This window comes from Pogoniulus pusillus, chromosome 1 (genome assembly GCF_015220805.1).
Source record: "Pogoniulus pusillus isolate bPogPus1 chromosome 1, bPogPus1.pri, whole genome shotgun sequence".
NCBI classification, from domain to species: Eukaryota; Metazoa; Chordata; class Aves; order Piciformes; family Lybiidae; genus Pogoniulus; species Pogoniulus pusillus.
This window is the reverse complement of record NC_087264.1, coordinates 23,213,487-23,229,418: the sequence shown is the minus strand read 5'-3', so window position 1 is coordinate 23,229,418 and position 15,932 is coordinate 23,213,487. Positions and strand designations below refer to the sequence as shown.

The window sequence follows — 15,932 nt, the reverse complement described above, 5'->3', positions numbered from 1 at the left end:
TTTTAAGCATGCTTCCTAACCCTTAATCACCTCACAGAGGAGGTACCTCAGGCCTGGGCACAGTGCCACCTCACTGCAGCTGGCTTCTTGTGCTGCTGTGCCCACTGAGCTGGCTCCTCTCGCTTTCCAAACCCACACATCTACTCTCCTCAGTGGGGACAGGGGGCTGCTTGCCCCTCCTTGCTTCAGACCTTCTGCCTGGCCCCTCTTCATGAACTAGAGCCATCCTTTAAGTCGCAGCTGAAGAGCAGAGCACCCTCAAGATAGGCGAGCAAAACCGAGCACCGTCACGGGTCAAGAAAGGAGAAGCACCTCTCCGGGGTGGGGGGATGGCTGAACAGAGGCCTGGCATCCACGGGCACGGCCCTTTATCAGCACACATCTCAGCTGGTTGGCAGTACGGCGTGCTGCGTGTACACCCTAAAGGAGAGCGGCAGCAGTGCAGCACCAGCACAGCCGTGCAGGCATCCGCGCTGGAGCTCCAAGGCAGCGCTGCTCTCCAGGGCAGCCTGTTGTACCTCATCAAAGAGTGGTTGGAAACTGCAGTGTTTACTCATCCTTACGAGAAGAAACCTCAGCGCCTTAATCACCCAAATGTCAAGTGTGGCGCTGTCTGGAGTGGGCTCTCTTCTCGGAGCACCTGGGAACAGGGAACACGGCAGACACAAGCCTCTCCTTCCAGGAGAAGCAGCCGTGGAGTGTGTCGAGCTGCCCTGGGATTTTTTTTATCCCCGTTTTAAGTTCTTTAGTCTGGAAGGTGGGGGAGCTGTTGTATTGTACAAAAAAAAAACCCAGAAGGGTTCCTTCCTCCCAGTTCGTGGGCACTACAGCTCCCTGTGACCAGGCTACGGTAGGCAGCAGGTGGAAGCCTCCCCAGCTCTGGGCTGCAAGCTGAAGAGCACCCTGGTATCACCCTCCTGAGCTGGAGAGCCACAGGGCCAGTAGTGCTTAAACCTAGCCCAGCAAACAGGATTTGGAGAGGCCACTTCCTCGTCACTGCTTCTGCTTTTCTTTCAGGTGAGCTGTCATTGTTTCTACTCGGGGGATATTGGAGCAAGGGCTGATTCACTGCTCCTCAGCTATTGCTGGCAGTCCCCATGGCCATCTTTGCTGCTGGCACTGCCAGTGAATGCACCCTCACACCCCAGACCACAAGGAGAGGAGGCTGGTCTCAGGTTTGTCCCCCCCTCACACCCCAAACCACAAGGAGAGGAGGCTGGTGTGCACCCAGAGGACTCAATGCATCCAGTGAAACCAAAGAGATCCTGAACAGCTGGGGTGCCTCCTTGTTTGCATTAGAATCATAGAATCACACAGGTTGGAAAACACCAAGGCCAAGCTTTAACTCCACCACATCTGATACTAAGCCACATCTCTCACCACATCTGTGTCTTTTAAATACCTCCAGGGATAGGGACCAGTCTGCTCTGGTGTTGGAGCACCCCTTCAGGGAAGAAGTTTTTTGTAATGTTCAACCTAAACCTTCCCTAATGCAACCTGAGGCCATTTCCTCTTGTCCTATCACTTGTTCCTTGGGATAAAAGACCAACCCCCACCTGGCTCCAACCTCCTTTCAGGGACTTGGAGAGAGGTTACCTCTCAGCCTCCTTTTATCCAGGTTCGTCAACCCCAATTCCCTCACCTGCTCCCCACAAGACCTTTTCTCTAGACCCTTTACCTGCTTCTTTGTTTTTTTCTGGACAAGCTCTGGCCCTTCAGTGTCCTTTTTTGTAGTGAGGGCCCCAAAATTAAACCCAATACTCAAGGTGTAACCTTACCAGTGCTGAGTAGGGAACAATCACTGTCTTAGTCCTGCTGGCCACACTGCTGCAGATGCAGACCAGGCTGCTTTTGACTTTCCTGACCACCTGGGCACACTTCTGATTAATCTGTTCAAAAAGCAGTTCAAGTGATACACTTTAATTCATTATTGCAGTAATCACAGTGTCTGATCTTTTAACAGATTTTTCCCTTTGAGAGGCAAAAAGCACCGACAAAACTTTGGGGGTTTTGGAAATCAGCCAGGTGGTTATTTGGAGATTGACAGCAGCTGGTACCTGGCTTTCAAAAGAGTGGTTTGTACTTTTCAGTGCTTTGGGGGCTGCAGACACAAGCTGGAGAATTAGCACAAATCGCTGCTGGAAGTGCAGTAGTGATCCAGCAGATGCAACCATTTTGCACTGTATGAGGCCATTTGTCTAGGAAAGCCCTTGAGGCACAACCAGTGCAAGACTGGTGTGCCAGCTAAGAGCCAAGCCAGAGATGCTCTGCGCTGCCATTTCCCTTCTCCCTGTTTCTGGCAGTGTTTAGGTGTGTGTCCCCTTGGTATTTCATAGAATCACAGAATGTCAGAGGCTGGAAGGGACCTCCAAAGCTCATCTGGTCCAGCCTCCCTGCCAGAGCAGGATCACCCAGAGTCAATCACATTGGAATGCATCCAGATGGTTCTTGAATATCTCCAGAGAGGGAGACTTCACAACCCCCCTGGGCAGCCTGTTCCTGTGCTCTGTCACCCCCACAGGGAAAAAAATTCTTCCTGATGTTCACATGGAACCTTCTATGCCTCAACTTCCACCCAGTGCCCCTTGTCCTGGCACTGGGCATCACCCAGCAGAGCCTGGCTCCAGCCTCCTGCCACTCACCCTAAACATATTGATCACCATTGCTGAGGTCATCTCTCATCCTCTCCCAGCAGCACAGCCCCAGCTCCCTCAGTTTCTCCTCTTAACAGAGATGTTTCATTCCCTTCAGCATCTTTGTGGCTCTGTGCTGGACTCTCTCAGGTAGTTCCATATTCCTCTTGATCAGGGGGCCCCAGAACTGGACACAGCACTCCAGATGTGGCTTCAGCAGGGCAGAGTAGAGGGGCAGGAGAACCTCTCTCGACCCACTAACCACATCCCTCTTAATACAGCTCAGAATGACATTGCCCCTCCTGGCCACAAGAGCACGTTGCTGGCTGATGCTCAACCTCCCATCAACCAGGGGCTCTAAATTCTTTCCCCCATTGCCCCTCCTGACCAGAAGGCACACTGCTGGCTCATGGCCATCCTTCCATCCACCAGGACTCCCAAGTGCTTCTCCCCTACACTGCTCTCCATCAGGTCAGCCCCCAACCTACCCTGATACTTAGGGTTGTTGTATTTGGTATGGCTTTCCCTCAACATTCGTGCTCTTCATATTGGTTTCGTGTCTTTGAAACTTCTCCCTTACTCCCATTCCTTCCTTGTATGATTTCCACCTCCTTTGCTGAGGCACAAAACAAAGTTGCCAGCAGCAGCCTGCTCGGCTCCCCTTAGTAAGTTTGCTGCTCTGTAAGAGCTGTGTGAGCTCATTTCTGTAACAGACTGGGAAAATTGTTTGCTCTTCTACCAGTTGCTGGTTTGTTTTCCTGAAGCCAAATCTTGCATGGAGAAGGGTATCCAGTAATTCAAGCCATCTGCACTGCTGTCTTCGGCGTGTCCCATCCCCTCCCTAATATCCAAGCAACAAGCTGAGGGCTCGTGTTCAGCTGACTAAGGATGGGAGAATGAAGAGCCACCAGAACCCTCATTTATGCATTCGAGGGGGGGGGGAAGCTACCAGAACCCTCATTTATGCATTCGAGGCGGGGGGGAAGCTACCAGAACCCTCATTTATGCATTCGAGGGGGGGGAGGAAGCTACCAGAACCCTCATTTATGCATTCGAGGCGGGGGGGAAGCTACCAGAACCCTCATTTATGCATTCGAGGCAGGGGGAAGCTACCAGAACCCTCATTTATGCATTCGAGGGTGAGGGGGAAGCTACCAGAACCCTCATTTATGCATTCGAGGCGGGGGGAAGCTACCAGAACCCTCATTTATGCATTCGAGGGTGAGGGGGAAGCTACCAGAACCCTCATTTATGCATTCGAGGGGGGGGGAAGCTACCAGAACCCTCATTTATGTACTCGAGGCGGGGGGAAAGCTACCAGAAACCTCATTTATGTATTCGAGGTGGGGGGAAGCTACCAGAGCCCTCATTTATGTACTCGAGGGGGGGGAAAGCCACCAGAACCCTCATTTATGCATTCGAGGGGGGGGAGGAAGCCACCAGAACCCTCATTTATGCATTCGAGGCGGGGGGGAAGCTACCAGAACCCTCATTTATGCATTCGAGGGCGGGGGGGAAGCTACCGGAACCCTCATTTATGCATTCGAGGGTGGGGGGGAAGCTACCAGAATCCTCATTTATGTATTCGAGGGGGGTGGAAAGCTACCAGAAACCTCATTTAAGCATTCGAGGCAGGGGGAAAGCTACCAGAAACCTCATTTATGTACTCGAGGGTGGGGGAAAGCTACCAGAATCCTCATTTATGCATTCGAGGGAGGGGGGAAAAACACCACCAAAACATTATTGCTGTCTACAACTACCTGAGAGGAGGTTGCTCTCTTCTCTCAGGTGGCCAGCACCAGAACGAGAGGACACAGCCTCAGGCTGCGCCAGGGGAGATATAGGCTGGAGGTGAGGGGAAAGTTCTTCACTGAGAGAGTGATTGGACACTGGAATGGGCTGCCCGGGGAGGTGGTGGAGTCGCCGTCCCTGGAGCTGTTCAAGGCAAGATTGGACGTGGCACTTAGTGCCATGGTCTAGCCTTGAGCTCTGTGGTAAAGGGTTGGACTTGATGATCTGTGAGGTCTCTTCCAACCTTGGTGATACTGTGATAAAAAAATCATCTTCAGTCTTTACAGTCTTTGCAGTCACACTTTAAAGCCTACAGAAGCTCACCATGGCCATAACCATGCTGAAGCAAAAATCAATTGAATAAAATCAATTGAATGAAATAAATTATAAAAAGACTTCACAAAAAAAAAGAAAAAGAAAATAAATTGTAAAGGGCTTCACCAAACAATAAAATTAAAGAAGTTTAAAAAACACTTCACCAAAAGAATAAATTAAATGAAATAAATTTAAAAAGGCTTCACCAAAAAAAAATACATTAAATAAATTTTAAAAGGCTTCACTAAAAAAAAAAAAATTAAAACCCTTAACCAAAAAATTAAATAAATAAAATTTAAAAAATTAAAAGCTTCAACAAAAAAAAAAATTAAAAAGGCTTCAGCAAAAATAAAGAAATAAATAAAATCAAACAAATTTTAAAACAGGCTTCACCCCAAAAAATGAAATAAATAAAATAAATTTTAAACCAGGCTTCATCCCAAAAAATTAATAAATAAAATAAAATTTTAAAGGCTTCACAAAAAAATAAATAAAATATTTTTAAAGGCATCACCAAAAATAAATTAAATAAAATAAATTTTAAAAAAGGCCTCACCAAAAAATAAAATAAATAAATTTAATTAAATAAAATTTAAATGGCTTAATAAAAAAATAAAATAAATAAATCAAAAAAAGTTTTCACAAAAAAATAAATTCATTAAAATAAATAAATTTAATTAAATAAATTTTAATGGTTTAATAAAAAAATAAAATAAATTAAATAAATTTTAAAAGGTTTCACCAAAAAATAAATTAAATAAAATAATTTTTAAAGACTTCACCTAAAACATAAAATGAGTTAAATAAATTAGATTTTAGAAGCTTCACTAAAAAAATAAAATAATTTTTAAAAGGCTTCTCTAAAAAATAAAGTAAATGAAATAAATTTCAAAAAGCCTCCACCAAAATCAGGCTTCACAAAAGATAATTTAAATAAAATAAATTAAAAAGACTTCACAAAAAAAAATTTAAAAGGCTTCACCAAAAAATAAAATAAAAAAATTAAATTAAAAAAGGCTTCATCTAAAAAATTAAATAAAATTTTAAAAGGCTTCTCCCAAAAAAGGCTTCACAATAAATAAATAAAATAAAATAAAATAAAAATACTTCACCCCCAAAATAAAATAAATAAATTAAATAAAATACATTAAAAAGACTTCACATCAAAAATAAAATAATTAATTAAATTTAATTTAATTAATTAAAAAAGGCTTCACCTAAATAAATAAATAAATTTTTAAAAGGCTTCACCCAAGAAAGGCTTCACAAAAAATAATTAAAATAAAATAAAATAAAATAAAAAGACTTCAACCTAAAAATATAAAAATATAAAATAAAATTTTAAAGGCTTCACAAAAAATAAATAAAATAAAATAAATTAAAAAGACTTCACCCCAAAAATAAATAAATAAATAAATAAATAAATTTTAAAAGGCTTCACAAAAAATAAATAAAATAAAAATACTTCACCACAAAAATAAAATAAATAAATAAATAAAATAAATTAAAAAGACTTCACATCAAAAATAAAATAATTTAATTTAATTTAATTAATTGAAAAAGGCTTCACCTAAATAAATAAATATTTTTTAAAAGGCTTCACCCAAGAAAGTCTTCACAAAAAATAAAAAAAATAAATAAAATAAAATAAAAAGACTTCACCCCAAAAATAAAAAAATAAATAAAATAAAATAAATTTTAAAAGGCTTCACAAAAAATAAATAAAATAAAATAAAATAAAAATACTTCACCCCAAAAATAAAAAAAATAAATTAAATAAAATAAATTTTTAAAGGCTTCACATCAAAAATAAAATAAAATAAAATAAATATAATTCACCCCAAAAATAAAAAAAAATTAAATTAAATTAAATAAATTCAAAAAGGCTTCACAAAAAATAAATAAAATAAATTAAAAATACTTCACCCCAAAAATAAAAAAAATAAATTAAATAAAATAATTTTTAAAGGCTTCACAAAAAATAAATAAAATAAATAAATTAAAAATACTTCACCTCAAAAATAAAAAAAAATTAAATTAAATAAATTTTAAAAGGCTTCACCAAAAAATGAATACAATAAAGTAAATTTAAAAAGGGCTTCACCAAAAAATAAATTAAATAAAGCAAATGATTTAAAAAAAAGGCTCCACCAAATAAAAGGCTTCACCAAAAAAAAAATACAGTCGAATAAATTTAAAAGAAAAAGACTTCGCTGAAAAAGGCTTCAGCAAAAAAAAAAGAAATTAAATCAAGTAAATAATAAAAAAAAAGCTTCCCCCACAAAAAGGCTTCCCCAGAAAAAATACACCCGAGTCAGCTGCCAGTGCAGTGCCTGCTGCTGCCTGCAGCCTGCTGTTTAGCTCCCCGGACAAGGAACGCAGCGTTCCGCTGGAACGGGAAGAGAAAGCAGAGTTAACGCTCATTAGGCAGCAGCATCCCAAACGAGCAGAGCCAGAACAATAATAGCGTAAATAATATTTTGGGGAAGTAGCTAATTGGAAGGAAAAAAAACCAACCCAAACCAAGCCCAGCGAGAGGCAGGCAACAGAAGCCTTGCAATAACTCTTCAAAAGAGGGCGAGGCGCAGCCTGGCACGGAGCCCCGGCGCTTCTCGGCGCGCTCAATTAGAATCAGCGCTGAATGGGCTTTGCTTTCGCTGCCGTTACTCAAGCTGCATCCTTCAAAGGGGGAGCAAATGAGTGATATGCATATGAAAGGACCATGGAGTATGAAATTACAACATGATACAGGGTTTGGGTATTTGCGCTCCGAGATATTACATCTTCTGAAGGAAAATATTTGAGCAAATTCTGACTAAAGAGCCCTACAGAGGAAGAGCTGCGAGAGAAATCTAGTAAGGAAGAGGCTGAGCAATTGACAGCGCCACCGAGTCACTCGGCCTGGCGGCGATGCTGTGTTTGCAGCCGAGGACTCGTTCCCCTGGCTGCTCAGGGCAGCGGCCACATTGTCAGTGCCTTTCAGACTTGGCACGCAGACATGGCTGCCCTGGCACCAAGCTGGGTGCAATGGCTGCCCTGACACCCAGCTGGGTGCAATTGGCTGCCCTGACACCAAGCTGGGTGCAATGGCTGCCCTGACACCCAGCTGGGTGCAATTGGCTGCCCTGACACCAAGCTGGGTGCAATGGCTGCCCTGACACCCAGCTGGGTGCAGTGGCTGCCCTGACACCAACCTGGCTGCAATTGTCTGCCCTGACACCAAGCTGGGTGCAGTGGCTGCCCTGACACCAAGCTGGGTGCAATTGGCTGCCCTGACACCAAGCTGGGTGCAATGGCTGCCCTGACACCAAGCTGGGTGCAATTGGCTGCCCTGACACCAAGCTGGGTGCAGTGGCTGCTGTGACACCAAGCTGGGTGCAATTGGCTGCCCTGACACCAAGCTGGGTGCAATTGGCTGCCCTGACACCAAGCTGGGTGCAGTGGCTGCCCTGACACCAAGCTGGGTGCAATTGGCTGCCCTGACACCAAGTTGGGTGCAATGGCTGCCCTGACACCAAGCTGGGTGCAATTGTCTGCCCTGACACCAAGCTGGGTGCAGTGGCTGCCCTGACACCAAGCTGGGTGCAATTGGCTGCCCTGACACCAAGCTGGGTGCAGTGGCTGCTGTGACACCAAGCTGGGTGCAATTGGCTGCCCTGACACCAAGCTGGGTGCAGTGCCTGCCGTGACACCCAGCTGGGTGCAGTGGCTGCTGTGACACCAAGCTGAATGCAATTGACTGCCCTGACACCCAGCTGGGTGCAATTGGCTGCCCTGACACCAAGCTGGGTGCAATTGGCTGCCCTGACACCAAGTTGGGTGGAGTTGGCTGCCCTGGCACCAAGCTGGGTGCAATTGGCTGCCCTGACACCCAGCTGGGTGCAATGGCTGCCCTGACACCAAGCTGGGTGCAGTGGCTGCCCTGACACCCAGCTGGGTGCAATTGGCTGCCCTGACACCAAGCTGGGTGCAATTGGCTGCCCTGACACCAAGCTGGGTGCAGTGGCTGCCGTGACACCCAGCTGGGTGCAATTGGCTGCCCTGACACCAAGCTGGGTGCAGTGCCTGCCGTGACACCCAGCTGGGTGCAATTGGCTGCCCTGACACCAAGCTGGGTGCAGTGGCTGCCCTGACACCAAGCTGGGTGCAATTGGCTGCCCTGACACCAAGCTGGGTGCAGTGGCTGCCCTGACACCAAGCTGGGTGCAGTGGCTGCCACACCAGAAGGCTGTGCTGCCATTCAGCCAGACCGGGACAGGCTGGAGGGGTGGGCAGGGAGAAATGGAGCGGAATTTAACAAGGGCAAGGGTAGAGCTTGGCTCCTGGAAAAGAACAACCCCAGGGAGCAGGACAGGTTCAGGACTGAGCTGTTGGAAGGCAGCGAAGGGGAAAAGGACCTTTGGTTCCTGGTTGATGGGAGGTTGAGCCAGCAATGTGCTCTTGTGGCCAGGAGGAGCAATGTCATTCTGAGCTGTATTAAGAGGGCTGTGGTTAGTAGGTAGGGAGAGATTCTCTTGCCCCTCTACTCTGCCCTACTGAAACCACATCTGGAGTGCTGTGTCCAGTTCTGGGGCCCCCAGTTCAAGAGGGACATAGAAGTGCTTGAGAGAGTCCAGCACAGAGCCACAAAGATGCTGAAGGGAAAGAAACATCTCTGTTAGAAGGAGAGCCTGAGGCAGCTGGGGCTGTGCTACTGGGAGAGGATGAGACTGAGAGACCTCAGCAATGGTTATCAAATATGTAAAAGTGAGTGGCAGGAGGCTGGAGCCAGGCTCTGCTGGGTGATGCCCAGTGACAGGACATGGAGCACTGGGTGGGAGCTGAGGCATAGGAGGTTTCATGTAAATATGAGGAGGAATTTTTTCCCTGTGAGGGTGACAGAGCCCTGGAAGAGGCTGCCCAGGGGGTTGTGGAGTCTCCCTCTCTGCAGATATTCCAAGGCTGCCTGGATGTGTTCCTGTGTGATGTGGTCTAGGAGATCCTGCTGTGGCAGGGAGGTTGGACTGGATGAGCTTTGGATGTCCCTTCCAGCCCCTGACATTCTGTAATTCTCTGATGATGATAGCAAGCACTTCTGTCCTTCCCATGCAGTTTCTCCTGCCACTGCAGTGCCACTGAGGCAGGACAGTCCTCAGCTGGCCTGAGGTGTCCGGGTACGACAGGGTCTCATGTTCTGCAGCAATGCCATGGGGCCACGCCTGGAGCAAGACTCATGCTGCCCTCCCTATGGCTGTCCCCATGGTGGCACTGGCTTACTACATACAGGCTTCTCTGCGGTTAGGTTGACATTCAGTAGCTGATTCTCATTTACATTCATTGCACAAACTGGGTTTGAGGTCCCAAATCAGACTTGGCTTTAACCTTTCCCAGAGATTTAGGGGTCCTGAAATTATCTTCTTTGCTCCCTGGTGCCCACCCTCTTCTCCCATTGCCAGACCCTGCGCTGCTGCAGCACCTCTGTGCAGATCAGACTCATAGCTCTGGGCTGTCCTGCACAGTGGGAGCAGAAGACACACAGCAGCAATCCTTACACATGCTGCATCTCCATTTGAGTCCTCTCAGCCTGTACCACTCATGGCCATGTGCAGGCTTTATCACAGTTGGGTAAGGAGACCTGTTAGAGCTGTGTCACAACTCCTTTGGATCTATCATATTTACAAGGCAAGACACTCTGTGAAGTAAAATATACTCTCTGAAGTATGCTTCATTTTGGGAGCTCATTAAGAAATGAAAACCCTCACACCAAACAAGTTATTATCCACCATCCTATGATGTGAATTCATTTACCACTCGAGGCATGAGGTTCCATAACTTACAACCCACACCTCTTAAATGATGGAGCTAAGAACTCCCCAGCCAAGGATGAGAGGGCTCACAATTCCTCTTCTGTCCCCTGCAATGCTCTGGGACACACAAAGCCTGAGCCTGGCTGCTGCTGGATCCATGTCAAAGCCTTTTTGGATGAGGCAGTGCTTGACCTCCTCCAGCTTGGATCTTGGGTAGATGTTATTCCCAAAAGTCAAAACACTCAACACCTGATACATAAAGATGCTGGTTGCAGGGGACAGCAGCTCCATTGTAGCCCTTCAGCTCGTTCTGGCCACCTCTTTTGCTTCCCTACTGCTCTCACTTTGATCCAGCGATGCTCCTCTCAGTTTCCATCAGGCCTGCACACGAGCTGGGTTAGCCAGAATCTGAGCAGCAGCTGCATGAATGGGCACAGGGAACAGAGATTCTAATCACTTTTCGGTTTGAGAGGCCAAGGGAAGAGCTAGGGCTCATCTCTAGGCTCATCCCTGGTCTCAGCCTGCCTTACTGTTAATGCGTTGCACAGAGTGAAGGGCATTAAAAGTCACTTGCCTGGCACAGACTCGTCTTGTGCGTTCAGAATATGCCACACGGGGAACGCTCAGCCTGTTGCTTCAGCAAGCTCCTCACCCTGACCACCCCTAATCACACAAGCTCTCCATGCCCTGTTTAAAAACCTCAGAATGCCATGACTGGGTAGTAATTAGAGATAATTGTTTCACACGGAGGCACTGTGTTTGACTAATCACTCCCTTTACAAGAGTCAGGGAGATCAGGGACATGGGGTTAAGAACCATCACTGTTAATTACCCTTTTACTCCTCCCATTGCTAACGCAAGCTCCTCCACAGCTTCTGCTGCTGGTGACCTTGCAGGGCTGGGATGCTCAGCCCAGTGTGATTCTGAGCACCACACCACCGCGTTCATACAGCTGCAGCAGGTTCAAGTGCTACACCTCAGGTCCCCTTCAAAAGCAGCAAACAGAGATTTTCACTTCTTAAGGGAAAAAAAAAGGCAGCTGCATCATCCCTCAGCCCGACCTGCTGCAGAGCACAGGCCAAAAGCCACATGCTCAGGCTTTTGGCTGCTGTTTGAAGTTCTTCTGGGGAGGAACCCAGGCTGAGTTAAAGAAAAGCAACTTCAATGGGCAAAACTTGAACAGCCCCCTGGGTAAGTTGCTCCAATGTCTTACTATCCTTCTTGTTAAAAATGTGCATCTTGCTTTTAAGTTTCCTACCTTAGCTTCCAGACAGGGATTTTTACCTCCCTTTTTTTAATCTCTAGCCCTTAAAGTGAAATGTTTCTCAGGTACTGGGCAGCATTAAGGAGGACATGGAAGTGTTGGAGCCAGTCCAGAGGAGGCCACCAAGATGCTCAAAGGGCTGCAGCATCTCTGCTCTGAGCACAGGCTTAGAAAGTTTGGGTGCTGCAGCCTGGAGAAGAGAAGGCTTTGAGGAGACCTTGGAGTGGCCTTCCAGGATCTGAAGGGGGCTCCAGGAGGGCTGTGGAGGATCTATTGACAAGGTCTGGTAATGACAGGATGAGGAGGAATGAGTTGCAAGTGTCAAAGGGGAGACTGAAACTGGATGTTAGGAAGTAGTTCTTTGCAGTGAGGGTGTTTGAACACTGGCACAGGTTGAGAGTGGCGAGACACTGGCACAGTTGAGGGTAATGAGACACTGGCACAGTTGAGGGTAATGAGACACTGGCACAGGTTTCCTAGGGAGGTGGGGGAGCAGAGAATGTGATCTTTGATCATATTCTGTGCTTCTCTGCTCCACCACTTCCTGGAGATGTTCGAGGCCAGGTTGGATGAAGCCTTGAGTGACCTGTTCTAGTGGGAGGTGTCCCTGCCTCTGGCAGGGCATTGGAATTGGATGAGCTTTGTGGCCACCTCACACTGCTCTGTGTTGCTCCTCAGCCTCTTGCATGGTATTCTATGTGCTTTGCAAAGACCTCTTTGTGTTTTTCTTCTGCAAATCTTTGCTTTCTCTGAGATTTTTTCACTCACTCCAAAATGCAGTTCCCTTCAGTGGATAATCTTTCTCCCCCTCCCTGAAAATCCTTCATCCATTTGGGACAACTTCACTCAAATTCTCCCTTTTGTGGAAGAAGCAGAACAAAGCAGTGCACAGCAATGTTTCAGAAAGGTTTGTTCTGATATTCAAGTGGGGCTTTTATCCTCATTCAGTCCAATGGAAAGATCTCATAGGCAATAAAGAAATAGGCACAATTGCCTCCATTCAGCCTTCTCTCTCATCACTACCCTCTCCAATTTCAAACCTCATAGCAAAAGGACCTGCTGCCAGGAAAGCTTTTTACCTTCCAGAGAACAACAAGTACTCGTGGATAAGAGGTTCTCAGTCAGCAGAACCAAAAATTTGCTTCATGTGTGACCACCAAATACTTTTCTTCACTTCCAAGGCAAGCCTGCTGAACCACTAGCCCAGCCCAGCATGGGATGGTGTTGCTGGGCACATCCCAGAGAGCTGCTCTGCAAGGAGAGCTCTGACTGAAACAAAACCAAGAAAATAATAACTCTAAAAAAAAAAAAAAAAAAAAAAAAAAAGACAAAGGGGGGGGGGGGGACAAAACCCACAAATAATCTTTTACCTTGCTCATCTGACTGGAAAAGCATTTCTAGAGACTTTATTACCTCTACCTGATTTTAGATTGGTTTTCTTTCAAGCAGATTTGTCATGGCAATTCAGTAAGGCTAAGTGCCTTGCCAGGAGAAAGCCAGCAGAGATTTTTGTCAGTCTTGATTTTTTTTCTTTTTATCTCCAAAACAAGAGAAACACCAAAAGGTGCAGAAGAGCTCAGACATGAAATACCAAGCCTTGTTGCTGCAGTGTTTCCTCCTGGCCAGATGCAGCTCTGCTGCTCCCTCTGTGCACATGTCTCCAGGGAGCATCTGCTGCTCATGGCAGCGATGGCTCCCCCCCAGACCCTACCAGGATGGGGGCTCAGCATGCCCCCAGCCACCTCCTACAGACTCCACCAGGGGCTGTGCTGGGTCTAGAGGGATCTCAGCCCTGCCACAGCACCCTGGGGACAGCAGGGTGTGTTTGTATCCTAATGGTTGTGGGGACATCAGTCTCGTGTCAGTGGCAAGGTCAGGGCACTGGCAATGTCCAGTTTTGGTCACCACAGTACAGGAGGGACATTGAGGTGCTGGAGTGGGTGCAGAGAAGGGTGATGAGGCTGGGGAGAGGTCTGGCAAACATGGCCTGTGAGGAGCAGCTGAGGGAGTTTGGCTTGTTTAGAGAAGAGAAGAGAAGAGAAGAGAAGAGAAGAGAAGAGAAGAGAAGAGAAGAGAAGAGAAGAGAAGAGAAGAGAAGAGAAGAGAAGAGAAGAGAAGAGAAGAGAAGAGAAGAGGCTGAGAAGGGACCTTATTGCCCTCTACAGCTACCTAAAAGAAGGCTGTAGTGAGGCTGGAGCTGGTCTCTTCTCCCCAGTTACTAATGATAGGACAAGAGGAAATGGCCTCAAGTTGCATCAGGGCAGGTTTAGGTTGGCTGTGGGGAGGAAGTTCTTTCCTGAGCAGGTGTCAGGCACTAACACAGGCTGCCCAGGGAGGTGGTGGAGTCACCATCCCTGGAGGTGTTTAAAAGGAGAGTGGCTGTGGTGCTTGAGGCTATGGTCTGGTGCTGAAGGCTGCTGGGATGAAGGTTGGACTGGCTGATGCTGGTGCTCCTTTCCAACCAGAGTGATTCACAGTGATGAGATGTTGTGCTGAGGGCTTTGGTTGAGTCAAGGACTTGTCAGAGTGAAACTAATGATTGGACTTGATGAGCTCGAAGAGCTTTTCCAATCTAAGAAATTCTGTGACTGTAGTTGTATAATCAGCTTGTGCCATGGCATTGTGCCCCTCCAGCCACCAACCTAGGGTCAGGGCATGCATGGGCAGCCAGCCTTGACCTATCTGACTCTCCTGGCTTCTGCTCACTCACTCACCCAAGTGGGGTGGAGAGAGAATCAGGAGGGTAGAAGCAGTGAGTAGGAATCAAAACCATTCTACAGGCAAAGCAAAAGCTGTGCACACAGCAAAGCCAAGCCAGGGGTTCAGCCACCACTTCCCATGGCTGGCAGGTGCTTGGCCTCCCCCAGGACAGCAGGGCTGCATCAGCTGTGAGGCTGCCTTGGGAAGGCAAATGCAAGGTACTCTGCGTGCTTTGTAAAGACCTCATTTTGACCACCTTCTGGAAAGCTTTACTTCCTCTAAGATTTTCACTCCCAGCAAAATGCACTTCCTTCAGCAGAAAATCTTCCCCTCTCTGAACTTCCTCTTCCTCCTCATTGTATGTACTGGCCACAACGTGCTGCTGTGATCTGGGACATCCCTTGGGCCACTTGTGGTAGGCTGTCCTGGCTGTGCCGCCTCCAGCTCTCTGTACACCCCCAGTCTGCTCACCGGTGGGGCAGGTGATCAACAGACCAACCCCTGACACTGTCCAATAACCACAGAAGCATCCAAGTTGGAAAAGACCTTCAGGATCACCAAGCCCAGCCAGCACCATCACTATTCCCAGCACAGATCCAGAGCACCAGGAAAGACATTGTGAAGAAATTGAAGTCTATCCCAGCCCAAACCAGTACACTGCTGATTCACACACAGCTTCTTCAGAACTTTCAATGCTGCTTCCACGAGACTAATAAAAATCATAGGCTACTCTTGGACTAATGTTGGAGTTAAACTCCTGCTAAGGCTGGAAAATAGCACCAAAAATGCCTTCTGGCATCTCCTCCAGCCTGACACAAGAAAGACATCCCACTCAGAAGTGGAAAAAAGAGGAAGAAGAGGAGGGTGAACAAAATCTCCCTTTTCAGTAGCAACTGTCTGGTGGATCCACTCAGCCTCAGCTTTGCGACTTCAGCTGAAGCTCTTTGTGAGGATGCTCAGCCCTGGCCTTTTTTCAAGCCTGCTGCCTGTCAAAAGCCAGTAATTAGGTACATTCTTTAAATCCTTAAAGTGTTTGTGTAGTAAGCAATTACCCAATTCTACATTCCAATTCTACAATTAGCAGCTCTCCCTTGTTAATAATGAATTTAAGACTTGTGTAACCACTCTCAAGGGCTCTGGTTCCTCCGAGAGGGATCACATTTGCATCATAAAAGCAAATCTATGGGCTGGCCAGCTGGGTGCTAGCTTGGTGTCTGTAAAGGGTTGGCATCTCAGCAGTGAAGCCAAACTCAGAGACCAGCAGCCACTCCTGAGCATCTCAGCAGTGAAGCCAAACTCAGAGACCAGCAGCCACTCCTGAGCGTCTCAGCAGTGAAGTCAAACTCGAAGACCAGCAGCATGTGCTGAGCATCTCAGTGGTGAAGTCAAACTCAGAGACCAGCAGCCATTCCTGAGCATCTTGGCAGTGAAGTCAAACTCAGA

The 15,932-nt window shown here is 46.8% G+C and overlaps 1 long non-coding RNA gene across 1 annotated transcript; it reads right to left on the bottom strand.

The window, feature by feature from the left end:
* Positions 1–9,916: 9,916 nt before the first annotated feature.
* On the bottom strand, positions 9,917–11,208 carry LOC135180631 (uncharacterized). The gene is made up of 2 exons (XR_010304512.1): positions 11,100–11,208; positions 9,917–10,944 (listed from the first exon to the last, which is right to left on the bottom strand). It is a non-coding gene; the product is annotated as an uncharacterized LOC135180631 (long non-coding RNA).
* Positions 11,209–15,932: the final 4,724 nt, after the last annotated feature.